The sequence below is a fragment of the Colobus angolensis genome, unplaced genomic scaffold (assembly GCF_000951035.1).
Source record: "Colobus angolensis palliatus isolate OR3802 unplaced genomic scaffold, Cang.pa_1.0 Scaffold58, whole genome shotgun sequence".
Lineage (NCBI taxonomy): Eukaryota > Metazoa > Chordata > Mammalia > Primates > Cercopithecidae > Colobus > Colobus angolensis.
The window spans coordinates 7234615-7239962 of record NW_012119376.1 but is presented as its reverse complement, the minus strand read 5'-3'; the positions used below and the strand labels follow the sequence as shown (position 1 = coordinate 7239962).

The 5348-nt window shown below is 38.9% G+C and overlaps 1 pseudogene across 1 annotated transcript in view; it reads left to right on the top strand.

The window, feature by feature from the left end:
- Nucleotides 1-3031: 3031 nt before the first annotated feature.
- LOC105526161 overlaps nt 3032-5348 on the top strand; it is a 36914-nt pseudogene continuing 34597 nt past the window's right edge. Inside the window, exon 1 of the transcript XR_001004032.1 lies at nt 3032-3077. The product of XR_001004032.1 is annotated as a protein lifeguard 3 pseudogene (transcript). The remainder of the gene's footprint in view (nt 3078-5348) is intronic.

The window sequence follows — 5348 nt, the reverse complement described above, 5'->3', positions numbered from 1 at the left end:
CCCCCCCCACCACTCCGCCGCCATATGGAATCTTACACTGTCGCCCAGGCTGGAGTGCAGAGGTACCATGTTGGCTCACTGCAACCTCCACCTCCTGGGCTCAAGCGATTCTCATGCCTCACTTCCCAAGTAGCTGAGACTACAGGCGCATGCCACCACGCTTGACTAATTTTTTTGTATTTTAGTAGAGACAGGATTTCACCATGTTGCCTAGGGTGGTCTTGAACTCCTGAGCTCAGGCTACACCCCCTTTGGCCTCCCAAAGTGCTGGAATTACAGGCGTGAACCACTGCACACAGCCTAATTTGTCTTATTCTATGGGAAGATATTTAAAAATATATATCTTATTAGTTGATTTAATTATTGGATGTTAGTAATAGTGTGTGTTGTATTAATCTAGTTACTGATACCGGTTTTTAAACATTAGGTCTGATTAGTTTAATTCTGAAAAACAGGTTTCTAGAATGGCGTTCTGCATTCCCCCTGGATGCCTATGAAGCTAAACCTATTGTAGACATCTCTTAATTGGATCTCAATATCAGGGATTAACTCCTAAGGGATTGGATAAGAAGATGGTATCTGCCATATGCTCTCAGACTGGAGCTGGAAAGCAAAGGCCCTGTCTAGAATTTGTCTTTCCCCCTCACTCCACAAACAAGAAGCAGGTTTTCAAACCAGAATTAGGCTTATTTTATAAACCAATTTAGGCTCAGAGAGCCATCTGTATTTATCTCCCACATGTTATCCCCTAAAGCCTTATTTGCAAGTCTCAACCTGTCTCAGCAATACTTCAAAGACCCAAGGGAAGATTCGTATTCCATAGTTAGCCTGACACACCAGAGAGGAAGGACTCTTTTAGAGGCAAGTGCCATAATGAGTTGAAGTTTGAGGGAAAGAGGAAATCTTAGAAAAAGGTGGTATGCTCCAACTGTACCTCTCCATCAGGAAATTCTTCTTTTAGGGAAAAATTTAGACGTTTGACATTTTTTTCCTTATTAGGTAAAGTATGCATATCCTACAGAGATAATCTCCGTGTCTTACACAAAAAATAACTGAAGCCAAGATGTCAATGTCTGTCTCCAAAACAACACAGCTGCAAATGGTGGCATAAAAAGTCAGAATTGTGCCACTTAGAGTTTTACATCACTGGTTTTCAAATTTTGCAGCATTCTGGCATCCTTTTTGTTTATTATTTTAAATTGTGGTAAAAATACATAACATAAAATTTACCATCTTAACCAAGTATACAGTTTAGTAGACTGAGATATATTCACATTGTTGCACAACAGATCTCCAGAACTTTTTCATCTTGCAAAACTAAAACTCTACACCCGATGAATAACTCCCCATTCCCCCTTCCCCCAGCCCCGGGCAATCACCATTCTACTTTCTGTTTCCATAAACTTGACTATGTTAGATATGTCATGTAAGTGAAATCATGCAGTGACTGGCTTATTTCACCTAGCATGATTTCCTCAAGGTTTATCCATGTTGTAGTGTGTAAAGCCATTTTCTTCCTTTTTAAGGCTGAAATATATTCAGCTGTGTGTACATATTACATTTTACTTATCCATAATGCATTGATGAATGCTGGGCTGCTTCCACATCTTGACTATTGTAAATAATGCTGCTATGAATGTGAATGTGCAAATATAACCTTAAGATCCTATTTTCAATTCTTTTGTATATATACCCAGAAACGATATTGCCAGATCATATGGTAACACTGTTTTTAATGTTTCAAAGAACGATACCATTTTCAATAGTGGTTACACCATTTTACATTTGCACCAACAATTATACAAGGGTTCTAATTTCTCCACATCCTCATCAACATTTGTTATTTTCTGTTTTGTGTGGTTTTTATTAGTAGTAGCCATCCTGAGTGTGAGGTGACATCTCACTGGGGTTTTGATTTTCATTTCCCTAGTGGTTACTGATGTTAAATATCTTTTCATATGCTTGTTGGCCATTTGTATATCATTTTTAGGAAAATATCTATTCAGGTCCTTTGCCTATTTTTTAAAAGGGTTATTTGGTTTTGGTTGTTGAGTTTTAGGAGTTCTTTCTATATTCTGAATATCAATCCCTTATCAGTATGTAATTTGTAAATATTTTCTCCTTTCTGTAGGTTGCCTTTTAACCCTGTTGATTGTGTCCTTTGATGAACAAAAGTTTTAAGTTTGATGTAATCTCATTTATCTGTTTTTGCATTTATTGACTGTGCTTTGAGTGCCATATTCAAGAAATCAAGCAAACTAACACAGGAACATAAGAACACATGGATACATAGAGGGGAACAATACACACTGGGGCCTATCAGAGGGTAGAGGATAGGAGGAGGGAGAGGATCAGGAAAAATAACTGATGGGAACTAGACATAATACATGGATGATGAAATAATCTGTACAACAAACCCCCATGACAGAAGTTTACCTATATAACAAACCTGCACATGTACCTGTAACTTAATATGAAAGTTAAATTGTTTAAAAAAGAAATCGTATCCAATTCAATGTCATAGGATTTTATCTAGCGTTTTCTTTTAGGACTTTTACAGTTTTAGATTTTACAGTCTTTAATTTATTTTGAGTTAATTTTTACACATGGTATAAGCTAAGAAACCAGCTTCATTCTTCTGCATGTGGATATCCAGTTTTCCTAGTACCATTTGTTGAAAAGACTGTCCTTTCCTCCACTGAGTGGTCTTAGTATCCCGTTGAAGATTATTTGACCTTATGTGTAAGACTTTATTTCTCTGGTCTCTATTCTATTCCACTGGTTTGTATGTCTGTCTTTGTGCCAGTATCACACTGTTTTGATTACTGCCACTTTGTAATAAGTTTTGAAATCAGGAAGTGTGAGATCTCCAACTTTTTTTTTTTTTCAAATTGTTTTGGTTATTTAGGGTCTCTTGAGGTTCCACATGAACTTTAAAATAGACTTTTCTATTTCTGCAAGCACATCATTTAGTTCTTGACAGGGATTGTATTGAATCTTTAGGTTGCTTTGGGTAATATCAAAATCTTTTTTTTTTTTTTTTTTTTTTTGAGACGGAGTCTCGCTCTGTCACCCAGGTTGGAGTGCAGTGGCATGATTTATTTATTTGTTTATTTATTTATGGAGACAGAGTCTCACTCTGTTGCCTAGGCTGGAGTGCAGTGGCACAATCTCGGCTCACTACAAGCTCCACCTCCCAGGTTCATGCCATTCTCCTGACTCAGCCTCCCAAGTAGCTGGGACCACAGGCGCCCACCACCACGCCCAGCTAATGTTTTTGTATTTTTAGTAGAGACAGGGTTTCACCGTTTTAGCCAGGATGGTCTCGATCTCCTGACCTCGTGATCTGCCCATCTTGGCCTCCCAAAGTGCTGGGATTACAGGCGTGAACCACTGTGACTGGCTGGGTAATATCGGAATCTTAACAATATTAAAGCTTCCATGAATACAGGATGTCTCTCTACTTATTTGTATCTTCTTTAATTTCTTTTAGCAAATTTTTGTAGTTTTCAGTGTATAAGTTTTTCTCTCATTTGCTTAAGTTTACTCCTAACAATTATAATTTTTGATGCTATTATAAATGGACTTATTTTCATAATTCCTTTTCAAATTTTTTATTGTTAGTGTTTAGAAACACAAATAATTTTCTGTGTTGATTTTGTATCCTGCAACTTTGCTGACTTTATTTCTTAGTTCTAGCAGTGTTTTGTGCATGTTTGAAACCTTTAGGGTTTTCTACATATAAGATTGTGTCATCAGCAAACAGAAATAATTTGACTTCTTCCTTTCCAATTTGGAGCCTTTGATTTATTTTTCTTGTGTAAGTGCTCTGGCCAGGACTTTCAGTACCACATTTATGGAAGTGGCAAAAGCAAGCACCCTGGTCTTGTTCCTAATCTTAAAGGAAAAGCTTTCAGTCTTTTACCATTGAGTGTGATGTTAGCTGTGGCTTTTTATCTATGGCCTTTATTGTGCTGAGATAGTTCTTTCTATTCCTAATTGATTGAGTGTTTTTGTCATAAAATAGTTTTGAATTTTATCAAGTGCTTTTTCCACATTAATTAAGATGATCATATGGGGTTTTCCTTCTTCATCCTATTAGTGTGGCATATTACATTAGATTGATTTTCACATGTTGAAACCTTCTTGCATCCCAGAAATAAATTCCCATTCTTATAAGTGGGAATAATTACATGAATTTAATCAAAGGATTCAGTTTTCTGACCTCTGTGGAAGGTATTAATGTCTTAAAGCAAAGTGCGTAAGACAAAACAATGACTGCCATTCAACTCATGGATGAATAAGAAGTATGTTGCTCAGAGTTTCTGAGTAAAGTCAGCTGAAGCCTGACCCATCCATCCTGGATTCTTCTGTGTTCCTCAGGAGAATGAACTGACATTGAGTATGGGAACTAGGAAACTTGGTGTGATATTTTTGTCCGGGATGTGTTAGAAAAAAAAAGAATCGGGCTGGGTGTGGTGGCTCACGACTGTAATCCTAGCACTTTCGGAGGCTGAGGCGGGTAGATCATGAGGTCAGGAGTTCAAGACCAGCCTGGCCAAGATGGTGAAATGCTGTCTCTACTAAAAATACAAAACTTAGCCAGGCATGGTGGCAGGTGCCTGTAATCCCAGCTACTCGGGAGGCTGAGGCAGAGAATTGCTTGAACTGGGAGGCAGACGTTGCAGTGAGCCAAGATCGCACCAGCCTGAGCAACAGAGCGAGACTCTGTTTCAAAAAAAAAGAAAGAAAGAAAGGAAAGAAAGAAAGAAAAAGAAAGAATCCTCAGTAACATCCCCAAGATGGACAGAGCACTAAGCAGTAGAGGTGATGGGTGTGCCCTGCTCTTGGCTTTACCACTATTCTTGTGCCCATACAAAGGCAGCCCAGAAGACAATAGCAATTCTCTATTTATATACCAACCATTAGCTCATCCACATAGTCTCAGTGTTTGTTAGCTCTAATTTTACAGAGCGATAAATTTAGGTCAATAGAGATGAAATGCTTGGCCAGAGGACATAAAATAAATGATAATGTGTGGCACCCCAAATCTAGATCCCTAGACTGGTAACTGGCTTTCTTTTCTATGCTGTTTCCTTAATGGGAGGCCGAGGTGGGCGGATCACGAGGTTAGGAGATGGAGACCATCCTGGCTCACGGTGAAACCCCGTCTCCACTAAAAGTACAAAAATAATTAGCCGGGCGTGGTGGCGGGCACCCGTAGTCCCAGCTACTTGGGAGGCTGAGGCAGAAGAATGGCACAAACCCGGGAGGTGGAGGTTGCAGTGAGCTGAGATCGCACCACTGCACTCCAGCCTGGGTGACAGAGCGAGACTCTGTCTCAAAAG